Source organism: Herpailurus yagouaroundi, unplaced genomic scaffold, assembly GCF_014898765.1.
Source record: "Herpailurus yagouaroundi ecotype Mexico unplaced genomic scaffold, PumYag 77, whole genome shotgun sequence".
NCBI lineage: Eukaryota > Metazoa > Chordata > Mammalia > Carnivora > Felidae > Herpailurus > Herpailurus yagouaroundi.
Window position 1 is genome coordinate 28704817 of NW_024412388.1, and position 25292 is coordinate 28730108.

A 25292-nucleotide genomic window follows, 5' to 3' on the forward strand; every position below is an offset into this window, starting at 1 on the left:
GACCGCGAGATCGTGACCTGGCTGAAGTCGGACGCTTAACCGACTGCGCCACCCAGGCACCCCTGTGGATTTCTTTTAAACTACAGATTGATGAGCATCCTTGAACTGAGGTGGGGCCCGGGACCTGCCTTGGTAGGTAACCCCCTGGGGTGTTTCCCCTGCCCGGCTAGGTCTGGGAACCAGTGTTTTACATCACGTTCGCCACCAGAACGCCATGAAGGATACTGTTGGTCCCTCTGTGTAGGTGGGGCCGGAAAAGTCAAGTGTTTGCCCAAGGGCAGCAGCCAGTGGGTACAGGGGGGGGCTGCGGCTGAGGACTGCTTAGTAAGCAAGAGGGAAGACTGGAGGGGGCTGGTTGAGGTATTAGAACGCCCGGCATGAATGAAGCAGAAAAATGATTGCAACAATAGGAAATGACCATCTTGTTTCCTCCTTCCCAGTTCTGTGGCCTCTTGTCAGCCTCCTGGTGCCCAGCTCCCATGGCTGCTCTTGACCTTAGCAGAGACAACCTATCCTGGATGGCCTTGGTCTGACTCGCTGGCCCGTGATTACCCTCTAGGTCTGGGAAGCTCCCCTCCTGCCATCTGATTGGACTGGCAGTCCCTTTCCCTACCCCCGCCTGGCCCCACTGTGTCACCTGGCTCATAGCGACATATCTATGACATGCCTTTGGGAGAGCGTCCAATGTCTCCACACCCCCAGGCCAGAGCATCCCCCTCTGGGAGTGAGCGGAAGGATTTGCCAGGGCAGAAGGGGGCATATGTTATAAAACGTAAGCCTGACAGGGGTTTGCAAAGCACCTGCTGTGACTCTCACGGGAAGATAAGAGAGGGTCCCTGTCCTGGGAGTTCACCATCTTGGTGGGTATTAAGACACTCTCTTGAAAGGCAGAGAAAACCCACTTGATCAAAGGCAGCATCCTAGGATTCAAACAAATTCTCAGACTGTGGGAAACACATAGCTGGAGCCACCCCCGTAAGCAGAGGGCATCACGGAAAGGGGAGAGGAAGTCCCCCCGGAATGTTTCCTCAGGATGTTTGGGGTTTCGGTGGCCGATGTGGTGGCAGAGGCTGCCAGGGGGCCCAAGCCGGGAGACAGGGGTGAACAACGGGCATAGCTCATACTCACAGCACCGGGTAGGGCCAGGCACGACTCTATGCCCCTGGCGTGCGTTACCTACCCCCCGAATCCTCACGACCACCTTCCAAAAGAGGTGCCTATAAGGGAGGCCATTTGACAGATGAGGAAACCAAGGAGCAGGGAGGGGACGGGACTTGTCCAGGGTGGCACAGCTAAGGTAGCAGACCTGGAGTTGGAACACAGGCCATCTGGCTCCAGGGTCCGTGCGCCTGACCGCTCTGCTAGGTTCCCTGTCCGAGCGGAAAGGTGCATGAGGAGGGGAGGTCTAGAACTGCAAGGAGCTCAGACTCCACTGTGGCTGCTTCCTGGTGGGAAAGGCAGGGGAACAGGACCTGAGGCTGACCCTCCAGGTTGGGCAGAGAGGGACGTGGGCAGTGTTGGCATGGGGCGTGTCGATGCTTCTGCAGATGGAGAGCTGCTGGGTTTCGAACCCAGGCAGCAGTGGGGTCGCAGGCCCATGGTTGAGGCTAGATGAATCTGGTCCCTGTGTACAGGGTGCTCCGGGTGGACAAAGATGCAGGATGTTTCTGCAAAGCAGAGGAGGGGTTGGGGGTCTGCAGGGGGAGCTGGGAGGGGATGCTGCAAAGGTGGGGGGAGGGGCACTCTTGGGACAGCCTCATCTGGGCCTTCTGCCGGGGCCACTGCCCCTCTCTCCCTGACACTGGCCAGCTGAGTGACTTTGGATGGGCGGCTTGGCCTCCCTGGCCGTCTGCAGAATGAAAGGACATGGTAGAGGTCAAATGAGGCCAGGACCGTCACGACAGGAAGCCGCAAGCACTGTTCAAACGGGAGACGATGCTTCTGCGGCTGATGTCACTTTCCTCCCCTCCATCTATCTGCTTGCTGATCTCCAGCCATCTCTTTTCAATCTCCCTGTAGGCATTTACCAGTATATTTGTAGCAAGTGACGTCGCATCGTTTTTGGATGTAGCAAGATCATAAATTATAGAAAAACAAATGATGGGGCGCCTGGGTGGCGCAGTCGGTTAAGCGTCCGACTTCAGCCAGGTCGCGATCTCGCGGTCCGTGAGTTCGAGCCCCGCGTCGGGCTCTGGGCTGACGGCTCGGAGCCTGGAGCCTGTTTCCGATTCTGTGTCTCCCTCTCTCTCTGCCCCTCCCCCGTTCATGCTCTGTCTCTCTCTGTCCCAAAAATAAATAAACGTTTAAAAAAAAAAAAAGAAAAGAAAAACAAATGAACGCCATCCCTGCCTGGGCCTTTGCAATCCTGGTGGTCTTTGCCTCCGGCGGCCGACCCTTTTGTCCGCTCGGCGGCAGCGGCCGTCCATGCTGTGGCCTCGTGGTCCCGCCCAGACCCCAGCCTCTTCGTGGAATACTAACCAGTCCCTCGGGGAGTCCGCGGGGCTCCCAGCCACTCCCTGCCGCTCGGCATCGCCGCGTTCTGCCCCATGCACCCCACCTCCCCACAATGAAAGTTCATGGCAGACCCTGGAAGGAGAGCCCTGTGGCTCAGGTCACTCGTTCGTCACCCTACAAGCCATCCGGGGGCCTGGGGAGACCAGGCTCAGCCCAGGTTTGGATTGGGATGCCCGGAAGACAAAGCACAGGTCAGTGACCAAAGCGGGAAAGCCAGCAAAGCGTTTGAGGCCTTTTTCAGCCAAGATATCCTGGGTCGGACGTGCAGCAGGCAGTCGAAGATCCAGATTAGAAGTCAAGACAAGAGTTAGGGGCGCCTGGGTGGCGCAGTCGGCTAAGCGTCCGACTTCAGCCAGGTCACGATCTCGCGGTCCGTGAGTTCGAGCCCCGCGTCGGGCTCTGGGCTGACAGCCCAGAGCCTGGAGCCTGTTTCGGATTCTGTGTCTCCCTCTCCCTCTGCCCCTCCCCCGTTCATGCTCTGTCTCTCTCTGTCCCAAAAATAAATAAATGTTGAAAAAAAAATTAAAAAAAAAAAAGAAGTCAAGACAAGAGTCTCTGCCGGAGGTGCAGGCTGAGAGTCGTCTCCATAGAGGTTTATATTTAAAGTGGAATGCGTCTGCTATTCTGGTCTCAGTGACTTTACTAATGTTGGAAATTAGCTGTTGCCAAACAGTCATCACGGTACAAATAATCTTAAATCTATCCCGTAGTATATCCACTCACTGATAAGTCCTAACGGAGCACCCACGATGTGCCAGGCACTGCACTAGGCATGGGGGCTGCAGGGGTCAAAAAACAGACATGGTTGCCACCCTCTGGAGCTTAGAGCTAAAGGGCGGGGGCGGGGCAGGGTGCAGCAGGTGCAATGGTAGAGATACCCCTTAACTACGACTTGGGAGGCTGCAGGGGGAGGAAGGTAGGTGGCGCTCTACCTGAGGGATCTCACCCGGCCTGGGAGCAAAGGAAGGTTTCCCTGTGACTTGTGAGATTTAAAGAACAGGCAGGAGTTGGCCAAGTAGGGGAGTAGGGGGAAAGCATGTCAGCAGAGGGAGTAGCGCCCCCCGAGGCAGGGAAGAGCTTCCCAGCTTTGCCATCTGCCTAGAGCTTCCAATGGGAGGGGTCTTAGCTCCTCCTATGTTTTGTGTCTGTCCTTCTGCAAGGCTGCCCTCCCTCCCCCGGCCCCAGATTCTGCCTCTGGAAAGGAGAGCTGCCATGCACGGGGGACCAGCAGAGTATAAAGCTTAGGAATCAGTGAGCCAAGTTCTAGGCCCAGCTCCTCCATTAACCAGCATGTGGTCATTTAATCTCCATGGGGCAACGTCTTCACAGGGTTGACAGGAAAATTAAATATGATAATAGAGATCTGGCCCTCGCCACAGTGCCTAGTACGGAGTGCAGGTAATGCGTCCAGTGTGCTAAGCATTCTAAGTAATCCATTTAACTCCTGACCATCCCGTGACGTGGGTGCTGACATACTCCCATTTTACCAACAGTAAAACCCAGGCACAGAGAGGTTATGCAAGTTGCCCAAAGCTGCACGGCCCGTAAGTGCCGGAGCCACAGGCGCAAACCGAGGGAGGCTGGCGGGGTGAGTCTGCTCGGAGTCCCCACGGTGCGCCTGCCTTCTACGCGAAAGCCAGCGTTTCTGCTCTGGGTATTGTTGTTTCTATCATCAGACATCCTGACACCACGGCTGTCTGCCAGGCGTCTGAACCGGACCACCTCCTGGAAGCCCTCACTGGCCACCCCGCAGATCAGAGCCCGATCGAGAGGCCTGTACATCTGTGCGAGGGGGGGCGCGTGTGTGTGCGGATGCTGCCAGCCAGAGACAAAGAGATGCTGCTTCCAAATCCCCCTCATCTCCAACAGAGAGAGAGAGAGAGAGAGAGAGAGAACGCTGGAAAGAGAGGGAGACAGAACTAAGGACAAAGGGAAGAGCCTTAAGCGGTTCCGTGTTTAAGAACGGATGTGCATCCACGAAGGCCGGGGTGAGAAGGGTCTGCGAAAGCCGAGCAAGCGAGCACGTCTCCGGGTCCGCGGTGGGTCTGTGGGAGGACCTGCGAGCAGGCTGCGTCTGTGTGTGTGTGTGAGCGTGGCTCTGTGTGCACGGGGAGGGAGCGGGCGTGCGGGGGGCACATCTGAGCGGCTTCGTGAGCGTTCCCCCCCCCCCCCCACCCCAGGTAACAATCACAGAGTGGACTGGGACTGAGTCAAGACAGAGGCTGGGTCTTCCCGGGGACACGGACGCACAGGCCCATCACAGGCTCTGATATTTTATTGATTATACACCAGCCTAGAGGCGATTAGAGTTGGGGCAGCAAAAAAGCAATTTTCCTCCCTTTCTCCTGCTTTCCCTGCCCGCCCTTGCCGCTAAGCTGAGGCCAGCGGACATCTGTGTCATGCTAGTCCGGAGCAGAAGTCCCCGTGCTCAGCGACCACCCTCAGATTCACCAGGGTGCAGGTCCTGCTTTGGAGGGCACATCACTGGAAGGATAGACGCATGGCTTAGGCGGAGACAGAGTGACAGCAGCCTGGTCTGCCCTGCCCGGGCCATGGAGCTGGGTGCCTGCCAGCCTTTCAGTTTGGGACCGGATGGAGAAGGCAAGTCTAGGCACACCAGGGTTGGGAGGTCAAGAGCATTCAGACAGGGGGCCCGTCATGATCCTGAAGCCAAAGTAAGGGAGCGTCTTGCCCTGGGGGATGTGGCGGGGATCCACTGGCCTTCATTGTCCTCGCCTTTGCAGTGGGCACAATCTCTCTTGGGATGACTGGGAGGGGCACTGATCCATCACCTGGCCCATAGTAGGAGCTCACAGAGCCCAGTGGTGCCATTGGAAGTGAGGGAAACACGGTTCAACCCAGGCTTGCCAAAAAGTAAACGATGACAGGCCCACAGTAAGTGCCAGATAAGGGGGAAGTGAGGAAGAGGGGTGGGGGCCTGGCGTGTGACAGTTCCTCGACACGTATTTGTCGAAGACAGAGTGCTGAGAAACCAAGATGCGCAGCAGCTGTGGAAGAAGCAGAGCCAGAGGAGGGCGAGGGCCTGGGTGTCTGAGAACCACAGCGTCACAAGGCCAGGACCTGCAGCCACTCTGGGAAACAGGATGGAGGTTCCTCAAAAAACTAAAAGTAGAACTACCCTACGACCCAGCAATTGCACTACTAGGCATTTATCCACGGGATACAGGCGCTGTTTCGAAGGGACACATGCACCCCAATGCTTATAGCAGCACTATTAACAATAGCCAAAATATGGAAAGAGCCCAAATGTCCACTGATGGATGAATGGATAAAGAGGATGTGGTATCTCTACACAAGAAGTACTACTCGGCAATCAAAAAGAATGAAATCTTGCCATTCACAACTACGTGGATGGAACTGGAGGGTATTATGTTAAGCGAAATTAGTCAGAGGAAGACAAATAGACAAATATCATATGACTTCACTCCTATGAGGAGCTTAAGATACAAAACAGATGAACATAGGGAAGGGAAGCAAAAATAATATAAAAACAGGGAGGGGGACCAAATATAAGAGACTCTCAAATATGGAGAACAAACTGAGGGCTGCTGGAGGGGTTGTGGGAGGGGGGATGGTCTAAGTGGGTAAGGGGCATTAAGGAATCTACTCCTGAAATCATTGTTGCACCATATGCTAACTTGAATGTAAATTAAACAATAAATAAGTTTTAAAATTTTTTAAAAACTAAAATATATTAAGAAAAAAAAAAAAACCAAAAAGCAAAGGTCAGGACCAGGACAGGCTTACTTTTTTTTTTTTTTTTTTAATGTTTACTTATTTTTAAGAGAGAGAGTGAGACAGAGGGCCAGCAGGGGAGGGGCAGAGAGAGAAGGAGACACAGAATCCAAAGCAGGCTCCAGGCTCCCAGCTGTCAGCACAGAGCCTTATACAGGGCTCAAACTCACAAACCGTGAGATTATGACCTGAGCCGAAGTTGGACACTTAACCGACTCAGCCACCCAGGTGCCCCGACAGGCTTACTTACTTTTTAAAACAAACCTTGCTGGGCACCTGGGTGGCTCAGTTGGTTAAGCATCCGACTTCAGCTCAGGTCATGATCTCATAGCCCGTGAGTTCGAGCCCCGCATCGGGCTCTGTACTGACGGCTCGGAGCCTGGAGCCTGCTTCGGATTCTGTGTCTCCCTCTCTCTCTGCTCCTCCCCTGTTTGCGCTCTGTCTCTCTCTGTCTCTCAAAAATGAATAAACATTAAGAAAAAAATTTTTTAAAACAAACCTTGCAGCAGGTGGGAGTTGACAAGATTGGGGGGGTGGGGAGGTAGTGGAAACAGAATATTCCAGGCACCGGAAACAGCATTGTGAAAGGCACAGAGGACCAGCGGCTGCCACAACTACTACTAGAAACAAATCCTTTGGGCCATTTGGCCATTCTCCCATGTGCCGGACCTTGTTCTATGTGCTCTTCACGTGCTTGCTGGTTTATGGTCTTTGAGGTGTACTCTCATGGGCCCATTATACAGAGGAGGAAACTGAGACACAGAGACCTAATCACCGGGCCAGGAGCAGTCCCAAGAAGACGTGGGGGAAGAGGGTTCCAGCGTCATCCTGAGATATTGAAACTGGCGGCTGTATGACCAGCGGGGAGAGATGAGTCGGTGGCCCCTACAGAGGGTGGATCATGGATCAAAGGAGGTGTGGCTGGAGGCAGTGGTCAGAAGGGAGGCTGCTCCCACAGCCATCTTGTATTTCCGACAGGCATCTCCAGCTTTGAAAGCACGCATGCACGTCGAATGACGCATTCTGCTCACTGCAGCTGCCCCCAAGGCACTTCCATTCCCATGAATGTTGACTGTGTCAGTCCCGGGAGATGGAATTTGTCATACCAATTGCACAGATGGGGACAGCGAGGCTCTGGGAGCTCTGATGGATGTCGCATCACTGACATCCAGCCGAGACAGGACCCTGCCTAGGACCTGTCGCTCAATCAGTGACACTAAATTCTCTTGTCCTCATGAAGCTATCTCGTCTACTTGGGCTGCACCCTCTTGGCAGGTACAGTCTGTCTGACCCACCAAGCACATGGTAACCCCCAAGAAGCATGTATCAAATGAGCAAATGATGAGTGAGTTTCCAAGCACGAGAGTTGGTCCCCCTGGCTCCGGAGAGCCCTCAGATTCTGTGGCAACAAGAACAGAGCTCAACTCTTGCCCTTTTTCTCTATCAGGCCAGGGAAGATTCTGGTACATGGACAGAGGAGCTGGTTCATGAGATGAAGGCAGAATAGGGAGCAGGGGTCCCCGTCCTGATGACTGGACTCAGGCCATCTACCACCAGACCCCTAAGTTAAGTGACCCGGCTCATCCCCTCCTCCAACTCCCAGGCTGGAGAGGAGGACAACCCCATGTCATAAATGCCAACCCGGACTGTGGGAAGGGCCAACAAGCTGACCTGAGGGAGTACTGAATGCTCGGAAGACAGACCTCTGAACTGAGGCAGGCCTGAAGGACAGTAAAGGCACGAACCAGACTGCAATCCTAGAGGCTTGGGGAAATCTGACTCCCTCAGGACAGCTGTTCTGGAGGAAGCCAGCGCTGACTCGGAAACCCACCTCTAATACAATATGAATGATGGAAGTGCTCTTTCTGAAATATTTTAAAAAATAAGATCATATATATATATATATATATATATATATATATGTATATGATCGAGAGAATGACAGATGGACGGGGTAGTCAGCAGAGTATTTTTAATCCTGGAGCCAGGCTTACGTAACGATGGGAAGAAAAAAATGAAGGCAGGTGGTGAGTCATCTGGAGCAAAGATGGGAAGTCTCGCCCCACCTCCCCCTTCCCATTCTGCCGCATCTGCAGGTGCCGGGGGCCGGGGCGGGGGGGCACATCGAAGAGCCCAGAGTCATGGGCCCGGGGGGTTGGTGAAGAGCCACGGTGAGGCAGGCTCAGGGCATGGGGTGGCGCTCGCAGGTTCAGGAGGGGTGCTGGAGAGGAAGGCAGGGCCCAGTCTGGCCCAGTCCCAAAGGCTGAGTCTTGGAAACACTCGTCAATTTCCAGGAACTTGGGAAAGGCTTAAGAGATATTTTCGAGTGAGTTCTTGGCTCCACACTGCAGACTCTGTCATCTTTGACTTCCTGTAATTCGCTGAAGTGGGGAACTGTGAAGGCTCCCATCTGGGAGGCGCTGTCTCTGGAGGGCCACCGTGTACGGCTGACGGCACGAGAGCTCTTCTCTTCTCAGGTCTGGGGGACACTAGCCACAGGCCACCAGGCAGTGTGCAAGCAAGAGGCTTTGCATGGGGGAGATGAGGAAGCCACGCTGACTGTCACAGAAGGAAGGCTGGAGATGGGGCACAGAGAGAGCCTGCAGAGTCCGCCTCTGGGGAACTTCTGGAACACGACCCCTTCTGTCTGCCCCCCCCCCCACCCCGGTGGCCTACAAAGACATCTGCGTGAGGCAGGGGGCTGGACGAGATGGCCAGGGGAGGCACCCTCCCCCTCCAGAGATCTTGTGTTACTGCTCAAACTACACACAGCCCTCACAGAACTTTCTTCAGCAGAACTCCTGCATATGCCCTCTTCCGTCCAGCATTCCCAATAGCTCCTGCTGACCAAGTGTTTACCACGGGGCCAGATGCTTTCTTTGCTGCGTATTATCACATTTAATCCACCACCCTCCCTATAAGACAAAGGCTACTGTTCCCATTCTACAGATGTGAAAACTGAGATATGAAGTCAGTGTCTTACCTGGGATTTTAACCCATCTGTGTAACTCGTGCTCTTAACCCCGACAGCCTGGAGCCTCATTGTTCCAAGGCTGACCCTTCCCAGGGTCTAGACCCCTGCATTAAGTTTGGATGAATCCAACCAGAGTTATGGGTCCAGAGAGGCAGCTGCTGGTTTCAGTAACCACATCATCTGTCCATGACTCAGCCTACAAGCAGGCGAGAACTGTCAGGAAAGGGGCTCCCACACCACAATCCAGCCAGTGGCCAACCAGCTGCAGTCACTGTCCCGAGCAACCCTTTAAAACTCTGCCTGGTCAAAGTGGGGCAGGGAGGGAGGCAGGGAGGGAGGGGAGGGGAGGGGAGGAGTTAATCAAATCAGAGGCAGCTTTATCTGTCTTATCAGGGACCGCCATTGTTAGCTTCCAAACAAAGGAACCTTGTCTTTTTATTGTTCCTGTTGGAGGATCCCTGAGGTAAGCCCAGCAACCGTCAGCACTGGACAGAAGGCAAGGTCTGCACAGGACAGAAGACAAGGTCTGGGAGGAGGGCCCTGTTTCTGCCAGTGCAGAATGGCCCAGACTGCCCTCCAGCCCCTTCCCATGCTGCTGAGAGAGGAGAGACAGGGCATGAGGGAAATGCCAACTTAGAAACAGAGGCCAGGAGAAAGCTTCATGAGGTAAGGAGAAAGAGAGGCCTGGAGACAGAAAGAGACAGAAAGCCCATAACAGATAAAGACAGAGATAGAGATCATGGGAGAGACTCAAGACTCATGGAGACCCAGACAGACAAACAAAACAAAAGCAGAGACCCTCAGAGACATAGAACCCAGGCAATTAGCAACTATTTATTGACACCTTTCCCCCACCACTCCTGCCACTTGCCAGGCACAGTTCTAGGACCTGAGGATACAGACACGACTGAGGCAAAACCCTGTTCTCAAAGAACTCCCTGGCTAGCGGACTGTCAGGGTAGGAGACACAGACAATCCACAAGTAATCCCCCAAAACATAATGATTTCAGATAACAAGAGAATAAAATACGATGATGATGTAATAGAAAAACTGAGAACCAGGGAGACTAAGATACCAGAGAAGAGGCAGAAAATGCCATTACAGACCGTGAGCCAACCAAAGAGGATGGGAGGGAAGAGGGGAGAAGAAGAGGAAGAGAAGAGAAAGGGAAAGAGAGAGAGAGAGAGGAGACATAGATAGAGAGGCCACAAGAAAAACAACACCAAAAAAAGGCCAGGAGATACGGAGGCCATGAGACAGATACCAACAGTAGTTAAGAACCCTGAGAACCCGACTGTGTGCACAGGAAGACTAGAGTCATGCCCTGACTGAGGGAGACTGAAGATAGGAACCAAATGACAAGGGCATAAGCAGAGAAAATTAGAAACCTAGAGTCAGGAAGACAGAAAGGCTGGGTAGCAACCCAGAGAGAGACAGAGATGGAAGGAGAGACAGAGAGACGGCTGCCATCATTCGTTACGGCGCTGGGTGTTCAAAGTGGCCCCTGGGTCCATGGACTCCAACCTTCTCATCGTTCCTTTTGTTGTCCTCCCTGAAGGGCCCCAAAGTTTGAAAGATATTTGTCTACCAAACAATCTGCATTTCATAAGTAATAATTTATTCACTTTCCCATTTTTTATTCATCAAAGACGTCTATAACTGGCAATCAGAGCTTCAGAACAGCAGGAGCTCGCTCATGTTGCCACACTCAGTTGCTGTACTTCCAGCCAAAAGCAAAGAAATCTGCCATTTGAGTCATCAACCTCGTTCAGTCTGATCGCAGGTAAATGGATCCTTTGTGTTGAGTTTTGGGCGACGTTGACAATAGTTCAAAGGACACAAAGGAAACCCTGCTGCCTTCACAGACCCCTGCAGATCCAAGGGCCCATTTTCCCGATGACAGTCGCAGGAAATTCCTTTGTCCTGTCAGGCACTGGGCTGTACTACTGGAGTGGAGGTCTCGTTAAGGTGGACTCTTCCCTTGGAGTTCATGGCCAGAAATGGATGTACAGCATCCATGTTTTACATGAAAACTACAACTATTAAAATAACAGTATAAAAGATTCCATTTAGCCCCCTAGCTGCTGTCCTAGTTCTCGCCTTCCTCCACAGCCATATCTGTCAAGGAGGGAGGGTCCTTTTCTTCTGACCTCCTATAACTTGGCTCAGCACTCTTATTCTTCCCTGAAAGTCTTCCAAATTGACCAAGCCAATGACTTTTTCAAATTCAATTCTCTTTATTGTGTAGCACTATGAACACTGCCTTCCTACCCTGTTTTCAGATGTTAGATTCTGGTCCAGAAGACTTCAGATAGAATATATGTTTGCTGGTGTACCTGTAGGGATGGGGCGGGCCTCCCAGAATGACCTTGCCAGAGGCCAACCACCCATCCCTCTTGGTCTTGGTCTTTGTGTCTTGTTCCCCTGTCAAATTTAAGCCCTAAAATGATCTATGGAGATTGGCAGTTCTAATTGTGTCTTTCTGGTCTGTGACCCTGGCCACGCCCCCAACTATGTACCTGTGAGAAAACTTGTTTTGAAGCATGTCCATAATGGCTTCCTGGGCTCTAAATGCTGGGCTGTCCTTGATTCGGTGTCTTGCTTGACCCCAGTTGCAGTGTGTTTCAGATTCTCCTGCCAGGTCTTCCTGCAGCTCATTGCCTTGTCTATTGGATCATATTCTCCCAGTGTCATCAGTGGTGGGCATTCACCAAGGTGCAACGACCACTCCAAGTAACTGTTCTCCTCGTGCCATGCTCTCACTGAACACCATCTGTGGTTGGATTAAACACCACGCCCAAATCAGCACTCTACCGCTGATCGCCCACTTATGCATTTACTCACTTTCTCCCTCATTTTGAAGATTTGTGCTCCATCCTTCATTTCTGTCTATTAAGCTACCACCATCCTTTAAGACTTACTTCTCTCCCAACTCCTGGTGCAGGGAACCAACTGCACACCACATGGAAGATCTCAGAGTTTATCCAAAACATCTAGGAGCAGGGATCGCTTGATAGATCTAAACCCTAGGCTTCCAAGAAAGCAAGCATAGAGAGTGTATCTTTTATACAAACGTAGAACCAGGAGGGGAAACAAAAATGAACCAGAAGGATCCAAAGCCAGGGAGACCTTGGGACAAACCAGGGATGAGAATAGGGGTGGAGCAAATTAAGATACTGTCCCACTCTCATGGCCAGAGCTGAGGTTCCAGAAATTCAGCATGTTAGCAACCAGTCATAGCTCATGAGTGGGTACCATGTTGAATTAAAGGCACAGTGTCAGAACAGGTGATTCCTAAGTGCTACAAAGGGCCTCTCTGTCATCATACTCAATAGCAACCTCTCCCTCCCTCTGCTCTCCCAAAGCACTTCATCCTATCACCATTCATGTTTCATTCACAGCTGCTGTTTGCTCACAGGTGCTATTTTTCTTCTATTGAAAGCATGAAATTTCACAAATATTGATGATATTAACTCCCCAATTATATGTTAAAATTAGGAGAAAATTCTATTTGAAGAAAGACTTAAACAAACACAGTGTTAAGGGACAGATTTATTCCCTTCTCACTTTCAACCTTGTCTGTAATTAATTTTGACTTGGAAATCTTGAGTTTATTTACTTATTCAATAAACATTTACTGAGTGCCAAGCATATACCAGACACCATGCTAAGAGCTTCGGTGTCACAAGAAGCAAAACACAGTCCCTGCCCTCTAGGAGCCCCTCGTAAAAACAGAAAGACAGGAAAATCAACAGTTAGAGGGGAAAGTGATAGGTGTTGAAATAGAGTGTGTGTCGATGTTTAGGAAATATATGGTAAAGGTAATTCAGACTCTGAAGGAGGTAATGGTCAAGGAAGGCAGGAGCAATACCTCATCTGAATCCTGAAGGACATGAGGTAGTTGGAAATGGGTAGGAGAGGAAGAGACAATTCAGTCAGAATGATGAACCCAGATAAAAGGGAGAGAATGACACAAAAATTACTGGAATGGCAGATTGTTCAGAGTGTCTAATAATAGGCTGCATGGTGGGGCAGGATAGGTGAGAGATGAGAGGTGTGGCTGGCTGGCAAGGAGAAGTCTGGAACAAGATCACAAAGGGCCTTGTATTCAATGCTAGAGAGTTTATATCAAGTATGCTTATGTTAAGTATCCCTGTCCTTTCCAAGAGATTTATTTAAGTAGGGAATGGCCTGCCTGGATTTGAGTAGTTGAGAAGAACCCTTCTGGCCTATGTAGAAATAAGTTAGAAAGATGTTGCAGTAGTTCAGGTGAGACATGATAAAAGCTTGAGTGAAGGCAGTGGGGAATGGAGAAAATGGGTGAATCAAAATGCTATTAAGTGGAAAGAGTCCACAGCCTTCAAAGAGTGACTGGGGTGCAAATTTTCTTTGAACATGTCCTTACATCAGCAGCCCTCTGGGCTGTGTTTGCTCTGCTTTGGGCTCTGGCTTTCAGGGCTAATGGGCAGCACGTATCCACCTCTATCTGATGGCTTGCTGCAGCTACTCATGGATTGACCATATCCAACACTCTGGAATGAATTTTTTTTTTCTTGCTTTTGGTTTCATTGGAATAGGGTGTCACTCCTGCCTCCTAGTTCCTCCAGCAAGGTCAAGACCAAATTCCATAGTCCAAAAAGAAAACTTGTGCACCTAACTTCAGATTCACAATCCATCCCTACCCTTTTCTGCCTTTCATTATTGCATTTCTTTCCTTCTCATTGCTTCAAAGAGCACTGGTGACAAATATGGCTGTTTGTACTTAATTCCATCCTTTCTTTGACTATTTTTGACCAATCAGGATCAAAGTTTACCTTGGTTGCCAAGGAAACCATGCTATTAGTTATCTATTCATCCATCTTTGAAGCTCACCACTAGTGTGAAAGTTACTTTGCATTAGATTCTAAGGGGGTGCTCATTAACTTGATTATACTAGAAGAAGCAGTTCTAATGTAAGCTACTCTTAAAGGAAACTTTTTTCCTCTTGAATATTTTAGACATATTTGTAGAGTAGAATTAATTTTTAAAGAAAATTACATAGTATTTTTATGACAAGCAAAAATAGATTGAGGGGAGAGAAGAGGGAGGAATGCCAAAGAGGCAGGGGAGGTGAGGGAGAGAGGAAGGGAGAGAATGAGACTACCTGAGTACAGAGAAAGACAGAGATAAATAGAAAAAGAATATGACAGAGACAGAGACAGAGTGGACACAGATTACTTCTTATTGGAGTTGCTGTTTGCTGCTTGCTATCAAGCAATGTTTTGGAGATAGTCTATGGCATAGATCATCAAAACCACTTTTTACACCTTATAAAATATACCAAGACTCTGACAACTACAGATTAGAGAAATGACACCAGCACTAACTGTCCTGTAGTCTTTCACTCCTGGCTTCAATGTTTACAAAGAATACTAGTACTTAAAACTTTCACTTTCTGCCCAAGATATGATGTGTCTTGCTGTCATTAACCAAGATCGTAAGTCAGTCAGGGCTGACATGTCATCTACCTTCCCTGTCCCCGACCTGTAGCTTGTTCTAATTCCCTTTCCTGGCCAGCTCCAGAAGTCCCAATGTTTTTCATTCTCCCAGTGAATGAAGACTACATTGAAGTTGGTAGCATAAATCTAGTTTCAGAGATGAATAGGATAGGGCAGGAGGAGTGTTAGCTCCCACAACTTCCCAGAGAAAGAACCACGTACTTCTGTGCAGCACTGACTCAGAACCATGGACAGCAACAGCCAAGCCAGCTCTCCTTCCTTCCCCTCTCCCACCAAACATTAGGTTTTGCTTTGGAAGAGAGTAGGGAAATCTACATACTTAGTACTGATGGTAGATGAGGGAGGAGGGGTTAGGAAGACATTCTATGGAATTAAAATGTGTTGAGAAATTTACCTTCTATATCAGATTGCCTTGACCCTGCATTTTTGCAAAGTTAGGAATACTTTCTCTGGGTCAGGCTCATACAGATAGTCATAATGGATCTGAGATTCTGGTCCTTGTCTCTCTGATTGCACCACGCATACTCTTAACCACAACATAGAGGTTCTCTGTCTGAGCTGGGCTCCTTTTACATGAAGGAGTCAGCATCACTATTCTAGGGAGTTTCCCACTGTGGAAATTTCACCGATTCTGGTCTTGTCTGATCGGATATTCTATACGTTCTATACCAACCTTGAAATATTATCTCAGAGGGAAAAAAAAGACTAAGAAAAAAGAAAAAAAAGGGAAGCAACTTATTTTAAAAGGGAAAAAAAGACACCCCATCACTCCTCTACTCTAACACGGCCATTTTTCACTTCTACATATTATCTTTCAGCCCTTGTTGACACACTGACATATTTTCCATCATTGCAACTGAAGCAATTGTAGTATTTGCATTGTATTTTCACTTAGTGTCGTATCATAAACCTTTCCCCAAGTTGCTATACAGTCTCTGTAATGATCACTTTTAATGTCTGTGTAATGTTCTAACAAATGAATGCACCATGATTTACTAAACAACCCCCTAATTGTTGAACATTTAGGTTATTTCCAGTTTTTTATTTCGTAGATTGTGCTATGATGAGCATTTTTATGGGAAAACCACATGGGGTGCTTGAAGGAGCACGAGCATGGAGTCAGATGGAATAGAGTTAAAACTCGGCTCTGCAATTTACCTCTAATGAGTTGAAAGAGTTCTCAAAGGTTTCATCCTGGGGGCGGGGGGAGTGGACATTGCCAGTGCAGTGGAGTAAAGGACTGTGAGGCCGATGTAGGCCACCCACAGAGACAGATGCAAAAGGAGGAGGGAGCCACTTAAGATAAACTTCCAGGACTTTACAACTTTGCCTTCTTCAGTCGGGGGTTGAGCAAAAGCCATTCACCCAGAGGAAGGCACACAAAGGGGATATTTCTCCTTTGATCAGAGACTCGGGACCCAGGGCCTGAACTGGACAATACATAAATGAGATCAGTTGGTAAAACTCTCCTTTGAGAATACATGATGACAGTAGCAGGCTGGAGAAGTGGCCCCCACACCTGTTCCTCTAAGCTCAGCATCCTGGGGTTGGTTAGAACCTTGGGGTTACTTCTCTGCCCCGGATCGACTTTCTCTGAATTCTTTCTTCCTACCAGCTAAGGACACAGCCAGCCTTCTCCATCATCTGGAGCCACCAACATACCTATGAACCCTGATCATAGCTACCAGGCGGGACTCAATCTCCCCAGCCTCTCCTGCCTCTTTCTCCCCAGGGACAATAATCCTACAGATTCCTTCATTATAATCTCTTCTGATACGCCGTGAAGGTGGATATGTCTGGGAGCTACCATATTTCTGGAATCTTCCACGGTTTCGATCATTGTGTGTGAACCCGTTTCCAGCACCAGGTCGGAAGGTGCATCTAGAGAAGACCATGAAACAGATCAGCACCAGTTGCCTTTCCATGTGTTTCAAATTCTGGAGGGTAATTCTGTTCCCAGGGCACCACCAGACTAAGCAAGTCCCTCAATAGTGTGGCCCCCTTTCCACACCTATATAGTAAAGGGAGGTCATCCCCTATACCTGGCTCAAAATCTCCATGGTCAACCCTACTTGAGGTGCAAGGGTAGGGAAAAGGGTGGAAAGAAAATAGGAGCCTAGGGCTAAGCCCACCCATCAGATTCCTTCAAGAAGCAATCCCCCCGCCCCTTCCCTAGGTATGTCCACGCAGTTTCTGGTACATGGCTGAATTGGTAGGCTGAGCTCTCACAGCCCTGGGGAGCAGGGAAGCCTTGTCAGGGGAAAGTTGCTGACCAGCCCCTTCTCCTTGGCTGTCAGGGCTAATCAACATCAGGGCAGTTAATGGGGAACACAAAACCTATTTAAAAGCTACATTTACCACTTGGCTGGTTCCATTATAGTGTGTAATATCCAGGTGTCACAATCCCTCTCAAAATGTCTGTCTCAATGCTTCCTCGAGCTTCCGGGGTTAGGAAGTCACTGCCAAGAGCCACCTGAGGAGGACTCGTCCACCTCTGCCCCACCCCCATCCTCATAGCAAGCTTCTCTGCAGCCTCCGGTGGGAGATTCTGGAACAGGGCCCTATCATGGACACCGCAGGCACATGACTCGCTCCCTAGACAGGAGGATTTCTCCCTCTCCGCCATGACAGCTATGGCACCAATCCTATGCCCCGCCCACATCTGAGTATGCCAGCTGGATGCCAGCTGAGCCCCCAATTTCCCCAACTCTCCCTTAAAGTCCAGATGAGCAGCATAGCTTGCCACAGCTCCTTGACATGTGCACTTCCTACTCCTGCCCCTGGAGCTCTCTCACTAAGGATCCGGAGGCAAAAGAAAAGCTGGGGATTCCATCTGGTAAGACCACAGCCCTCTTCTCCCCGGATGAAGTCCCCCAGCTCTGCCATCCATGCTGTCCATCCCACCTATCAGCGTTCAGGCATTTTATATCCCTTAAGGCAGCAGAGTCTTCAGTTGCTCGCCCCTGACCAGCCATGTGCCTGGTCTGCGAGGGTACCGTCTTTAAACGGTACATTCTGGGACTCTGAAGAGAGTGCATGTTGTGATCGTCAAAAGCAACTCTCTTTTTATTCATCCAATAAACATTGCACGAGGACCTCGTGTGTGCCAGGCACCGCACTTGGCCTGAAGACACATTAGTGAACAAAACTTGCCGTTTGGCAGTAGATACAGGCGGCAACTGATCACAAACACCTAATTTACACACTGTGGCGTGTGCTACGGAGGAAAAGCTCAAGGGTTCCTGAGTGCAAATAACAGGGGCCGGAAAAGCTTGAGGGAGACCCCCGGAAGGGGCGTGCGTGTTCAGCCTTGTTCCCAGCACCTCACAGTGTCTGGCGTGCAGAACGTCACCAGTCACGTTTGTGGAATGACCACCGAATGCTTCTTGTCTCCTCCCCTTCTCGCCTCCTTCACCTGCTCCATGTCTCAGCCACGGCCATCCCCGCCTCTGCAGCCAGCCTCGCGGCCCGCTTCACCCAAAGGAGTGGGGGCCTTGCAGCAGAATCAGGGCTGTCCTTCCCTCCTCCTCCGTGAGTGGCGTGGGCACCCTTTGGAGGAGCCTGGGAAGAAAGCTGTTTCGTCAAGAGGAGCAAAGGACCCACCTCCCTCCCCCTCTGGCGCTTCCCGGCAGTGCCTCCTCAACAAGGGCGGCCCCCCCCCCCCCCCCGCGCCCCCCCCCCCCCCAGGGAGCATGACAGCTCAGATTGGCAAGGGAGGCCCCCGGCTGTGCAGGCCTTCCCTGGGGCAGGGTGCTGGGAATCTGGGTTTCCCAAAGGCCAACCACTCCTCTGGGATCAGCCACCTCCAGGGCAAATTCCATTTCCCATCCCCGCGTGATGCAAACCCGCTTAGGCAGCGGAAGTGAGGGGTGTCCACCTCCCAGGAGGCGCTAGAAATGTTCAGAGCAGCCTTGCACCGGCTGGATCTCAGCAGCACAAGAGGTTAGGCTGCCCTAGGAGGGCATCGGGTGCCCACACATCTGGCCACTCCAGACGGCATCTGTGGGAACTGCCCACGCCACCTGCTCAAAGGGCGTCTTTCCATCTTGCACACAACTGGGTCACAGTCTAAACAGAAGGCCTGGCTTCTGCCGCTGTGGCCAGACGGAGGCTGCCAGAGCTCAGCCCAGACCAGTGCCTATCCCCAGACAGGGTGGAGAAGCACAGCACATCCTAGGGGGCCAGGGGACGCAGGGCCGTGCCCAGGCAGCTTTCACTCCCTGTGTAACCTTGGCAGCGGCCTCCTTTCTGTGAGCCTCGGGTCTTCCCTGTGAAATGAAAGAGGAGGCTAAATCAGCGGCTTTCCAGTGGCTTCCCATGGGCCCCCGGAGTCCCCGTAAGGCAAAGGGGAGGTGGACGAGCAAACCTTGGGGTCCGCGGCCAGCACGGTTTCTCTGACCTGCTCCGGGGATAGAGCTAGTGCAGCAAAGTTTCGCTTAGGAAAAAAGAAGTTCATGGCGGCGAGCAAATCTGAAAACCGCTGGAGTGATGGTCCCTAAGGCCCCTTCCAGCTCTGACATTTCATGATTTATGAGTAAATAAGATAATATATATGAAAGAGGGCCTGGAACACGGTAGAGATGCAATAAATGGGCTACGTTATTGCTGGCGGAGTCGGCACATGTCACGGGAGCCGATGGTCGCTCAGCTGAAACCAAGAGACTCGGCTCACACTGTCTCCCGATCTTCAAGCACAGGAACTGCACTGGGAGAGGTGCCACGGCTCTGCACTGGGTAAATGGAGAAGAGAGAAAGGCAGAGAGCGCAGGAAGTGCAGATGCCAGGGTCAAGGCAGAGGAGCCCTCTGGTGTTCAGGTTCCTAGAAGAAAGGGGTGAGACCCAGCTCCATCACAGAGACCTCTGTGCACTGGTTGCCATGGAGATGGGGAGGGCGGGGGCCCAGGGCACCGGCCTCTCCACCAGAAGCGGCATTTGCTGCTCTTGATTTTATCCGGTTTAAGAAGGAAGGCATGGACGGGGGATCCTGTATACCGCCCTCCCCTGTCTCCCCATTGTGTCCTCACTACCTCCCACTCACCTCCAGGACTTCCCTGGGCAGCCACAGGCTGAGTCCCCTCTGGATGAAGGTCCTGGCCCACGTGTGGATGGAGTGGACGAGGGGAAGGAGGCCGGCATGGCCGGAGAAGGCGGGTCGGGAAGGTGGGAGGCGAGCCGGAGAGCAGGGGTGCGGGGAGCAGAGGGGAGTCTGAAGAGGTAGGTCTGCCCAGCGGTGGAGGGTGGAGCAGGGGAATGAGGTGGCCCAGGGACCGCCACCTCTGGAGTCACTCTAGGGAGAGAAAACCAAGGCCTGGCGTGCAACAGCATCAGGGGAAATGTACTGGAAGAATGAACTCGAACAGGAGGGACGGCAGACAGGGGTCGTTACTGGACTGAAAGGCTCAGGACCTCGGCCTGTGAAGGAATCCAAGGTCTAGCCTGGCTTTTCCCAAAACACCTTCCCTGGAAAACTGGCTACACTAAAAAGACTGCTGGGACCAAGACACCCATTCCAAAAAATGCGGGTGTGAAGGCAAGGCCAGGGGCACATTAGTGTGATGAAGGCCCTGTGCCCCTTGAGGCCCCCGCCACAAGGATGATGCTCCCTCACTGGCGTTTGACTCCACTCTGATTTTCACAGAGGTCCAGACAGAAAGAAACTTACATTAACTGTGTTTAGCCCAACTTTGTGTTTTAACTTTGACCACAGAGCCTCCTCCCCCATCCCTTTCAGAAACATCTATTTACACCTTCTGGAACATTTGGAAATTACTGATCTAGTCACATGGATCTCTCTCTCTCTCTCTCTCTCTCTCTCTCACACACACACACACACACACACACACACATGCACACACACACACAGTGCACAGCAGCAGGGAGAAGATTCAGGATGTGTGGCTGTCCCAGAGAGAGTCACATATGTGACCCAGAGGTCCCACTTCTGGGGATCAGGCCTAAGAGACGGGTGCGTAACGTGGAAATAACCACATGCATGATGTCACAACCAAAATGTGAAAATAGTTAAATATCTAAAAATCCAACGGTTCCATCAGCTGTCGTATAATTCCTCAATGGAGCGTTTGCACAACGATTGTGCATAATATGTAGCTATACAAGAAGTCACTTAAGATAGACTACATTGTACAAATTGTTTGCAGTTTGTTAAAAAGAGAACTATGTGGGGGCGCCTGGGTGGCGCAGTCGGTTAAGCGTCCGACTTCAGCCAGGTCACGATCTCGCGGTCCGTGAGTTCGAGCCCCGCGTCAGGCTCTGGGCTGATGGCTCGGAGCCTGGAGCCTGTTTCCGATTCTGTGTCTCCCTCTCTCTCTGCCCCTCCCCCGTTCATGCTCTGTCTCTCTCTGTCCCAAAAATAAACGTTGAAAAAAAAAATTAAAAAAAAAAAGAGAACTATGTGTGGAAAAAGAAAGATAGGAAGAAAATACATAGTAGGTTTTTTTTTTACCATGAAGAAATCTCTCTGAATGGTGAATATAAGAGTTCTATTCATAGAAATAAAGTCATATCCACCCCCCCCCCCGCACTGTAATAAATGGCATCTGGCTTGTACATCTGGCATCTGTGAGTCTAGTCAGTTTGAGTTGGTTCCCTGAGTCTCATTCCCTGCAGGCATATGAAGTATCTGAACCTGGAGGGCTGAACCGGGCTATTACTGTCAAAGTACAGCCCCTGATGAGAGTCATCCAGAAGAGCCACGCATCACACCTCCCCTTCTGACTTCCTCATTTCATGGTCTCAACGTCACCAGGGCAAACGGGGCTTTGGAGAAGCAACAACTGGAACAAAAACGTCAAGGAAAAACCTCGACTCACACTAGACCCTCCAGGAGACTTCCATATTGCTCGGTTCTTTTTTTTTTTTTTTTTTCTTTTTTATATTGCTTGGTTCTTGACCTTGGCTGCACATTGGGCTCCACTAAGAAACTTCTGTAAAAATGCATGAGTCCCACCGTCAGATACTGGGATCTCGTGGGTGTGGCGCACGGCCTGAGCGCTGGCCTTGGCAAAAGCCCCGGTGACTCCAGTGACTCCAGGCCGGGTGACTCCAAAAGCCGGGTGACTCCAGGCTTGGGAACGGCTGTGCGCGCTGCTGGTGAGCCGGGGGCGGGGCTGAAGGAATAAGGGTGTTTGTCACTTCCTAAGGGCGTGGCCTGGGGCCCAGAGGGAGCTCCTCTCAGGGGCTGGGGGCCTGGGCGGGGCATGTGATGAGTCTGGGTTCCCTCCCGTGGGTCTCTCGGGTCAGGCGGGCGGCCAGTCCGGTGCCTCTGCCTGCGAGCGGGAGGTGACGGGGCCCCGGGCTCCCCAACATTCCTGGTTTGGGAGAAAGTCGCTGCCCTCCCTCCGGACGCCAGCGCCCGTGCTTCTCAAATGAAGACATTGCCGCCCGCCAAGTGGACGGTTTGTAGGGCTAAATGCCTTAATATTTTTGGAGTCGAAGGAACAAAACTGCCGCAAGACACTGTTGTTTTCCCGCTGTAATTGATGGGCCTCACTCTTTTCTGCCGTTAAAGCACAAGCTGAGGCTATTTTTCTTTTTTTAACCAAACACCGCTGAATGTGAAACATCGATTTTTTTTTTAACTGGGTTTCAAACTGAGAAATGTCTTGATCCCAGAAGTCAATCACCTCGAGCATCACAGTGACTTACATCGGCGCCCTCGTGGGGCTGACCCGGGGGCTCCTGTGCCACCCCATCCCCCCGCAGGGCAGAGACTGCCTCAAGGACAGGGACCCTCCAGTTCTTCTGAAGGGCACCTGACGACCAGACCTGTCCCGTGTGGCCATCAGCTTCTCTTCTGGGAGCGTCCAAAGAGCCCTCACTGCCCTCTTGACCACACCCATACCCCAGGAAGGAAGGACACTCAGAACCTCTGCCCCATTGCGTGGCTCAGGCCCGCCTCATACAGTTGCGCTGGTTGCTCACTGCGCAACTCTAGAGAATGTGTCCCCATTAGTGCCACTCACCTGCTTTTTAAATTATTTTTTTTTATTTTTTTAATGTTTATTTTTGAGAGAGAGAGAGAGAGAGAGAGAGAGAGAAACAGAGCTCGAGAGGGGAAGGGCCAGAGAGAGAGGGAGACACAGAATCTGAAGCAGGCTCCAGGCTCCGAGCTATCAGCCCAGAGCCCGACGCGGGGCTCGAACTCACGAACCGCGAGATCATGACCTGAGCCGGACGCTTAACCGACTGAGCCACCCAGGCGCCCCACTCACCTGCTTTTTAAAATCAGTTCTGGACAGCTCCCCCACTGCCTATGGCTGAAGCCCAGCTCTTGAGCATGGCTCCCAGCACCCTGTCCGGCCTTCCGGTCCAGTCATCTCAAGCTTTATCCCCTCATCTCTAGCTCTGGTCTCACTGGACTTCTATCCCTTTCCCAAAGAAACGTGTTTCTTCTGCCTGTGTCTTTCCCACCATGGCCTCTGCTTGCAGTGCTCTCCTTCCGTCCCTCCCCTCCTCCCCAGGCAAATTCTACTCGCCCTTCAGCTCCCCACTAACACACCACTCCCTCCAGAAAGGCTTCCCGGACTCTCACACCGCACCGAGTCCCCCCGCTTCATGGCACCTTTTACTCCCCTTGGCACAGCTGTTGCCTCACATAGTTGCAGTTGGCTCTTACCTGCTAGAGTGGAAGCGACCGAGGGCAGGCACTGTGGTCTTTTGTTCCCTGCTACTTCTCCAGCCCCGGTGCAGACACTGGCCAGTGGTGCTCAATTCGTTCGTTCTGAATGAGTGAGGGAGTGAACAGGTGGCTGTGGCTTAGAGGGCTCCTTGCCCCGCGTGTGGTGTGGCCCTTCCTCACCTCCCACATGTCTCTTCCGTCTGTACTTTAGTTACCCTGATTAGACCAGGAGCCTGCCTGCCCCAAGCCTGCCCCTCTCGACTGAAAGTTGGGACCCACCTGGCCCTTTCCTGTCCCCTCTCTTGGAAGAGAGTGGACAGATGTATCCTGGTCCCCAGAGAGCCAGCCCAGTTTGCCGATGGACTGATTTGAGCATTGCCAAGATGCTGATACCCTGGATGGAGCTCCAGCTGAACACCTGGGTCCCTGGACTCCCCATGCCGGGCCCAACCCTCCGGTCACGAGAACCAAGAGCCAAGTGCTTCACAGAGTTAGCTCTTTTAGAGGCCGCCTGGGTGGCTCAGTCAGTTGACTGTCTGACTTCGGCTCAGGTCACGGTCTCACAGTTCATGAGTTTGAGCCCCGCATCGGGCTCGCTGCTGTCACCACAGAACCTGCTTTGGATCCCCTGTCCCCCCCCCCCCCCTTGCCCCTCCCCCGCCTCTCTCTCTCTCTCTCTCTCTCTCTCTCTCTCTCAAATAAATAAACATTTAAACTGCACAACCATCCTCTGAAGTGGGTTATTATTGTTGTTATACCCGCTTTATTGATGAGGAAAATGAAGAACAGAGGGATTAAGTGACTTGCCCAACATCACACAGGATGCAGTGGCTGTGCCAGAATTTGAACGTAGGGCAGACTGACCCCAAAGCCTTTGCTTTCCACTGACATTCCCTGAACTAACCTCAAATCTGCTAGACGGTATTAAACCCAGGGCCCTAGATGGGGGACTATCTTTCAGGGCCCACCTTCCCAGGTCCCCAGGTCCCCCCAGTGTCCCCTGTCCTCTGGAAGAGGCCTTGGTGAGGCTCTGGCCCGAAGCCGGGCATCTTTCACCTGTCTCCCGGCGGGGCTTTCTGTGCCCCTTCTTGTCCTCTTAGCCCAACCCTCCCCGAAGCGCGGAGCGGGCACAGAGGACACGGCTATTCACAGTCTCCCTGGACCATCCTTCAGAGGCAGCCTCCGTGCCCCTCAATCTTCCTCTCGATGTCACCGCGCTTTCTCAGTACTGGCCGTGTCACCTTGGACTGTGAAGGCACAGGCAGTCCTGCAGTTACAGGAAAAAATAGGCAAAGAAATTGCATTTCGTTGCATTTCCTCCGAGACCGTTGTGAAGCGTGTGACTTGCCTCTTTTGTGTTGAATTGTTTTAGCTGCATCTTGCAGGACCCAGATTCCATTTTTTTTTTAATTTTTTTAATGTTTATTTATTTTTGAGACAGAGAGAGAGCATGAGCGGGGGAGGGGCAGAGAGAGAGGGAGACACAGAATCCAAAGCAGGCTCCAGGCTCTGAGCTGTGGGCACAGAGCCCGACGCGGGGCTCGAACCCACAGACCGCGAGATCGTGCCCTGAGCCAAAGTCAGACCCCCAACCGAGTGAGCCACCCAGGTGCCCCCCCAGATTCCATTTTTGTGGAAACAACTGGGAGAAAGGGCACCTGGGTTCCAATCCCAGCTTTGTCATCAACCTGCTTAAAAGCCTTCAGTGTCTCCTTTTGTCCTTAAGATGATTTCCAAACACCTTAAGGTGGGGAGGCACCATTGGGACCCACCGTTTCTCAGGAATGCTCTACTCCGGCCACATTGAGCTCCTCCCTCTTGCTCTGACCCTCACAGATGTCCCTGAAGCTGTCTTTCTCCTCCCTCTTGGCCCCAAACACCCCGATTCATCCTTCAGCCTGAGTGTCACCT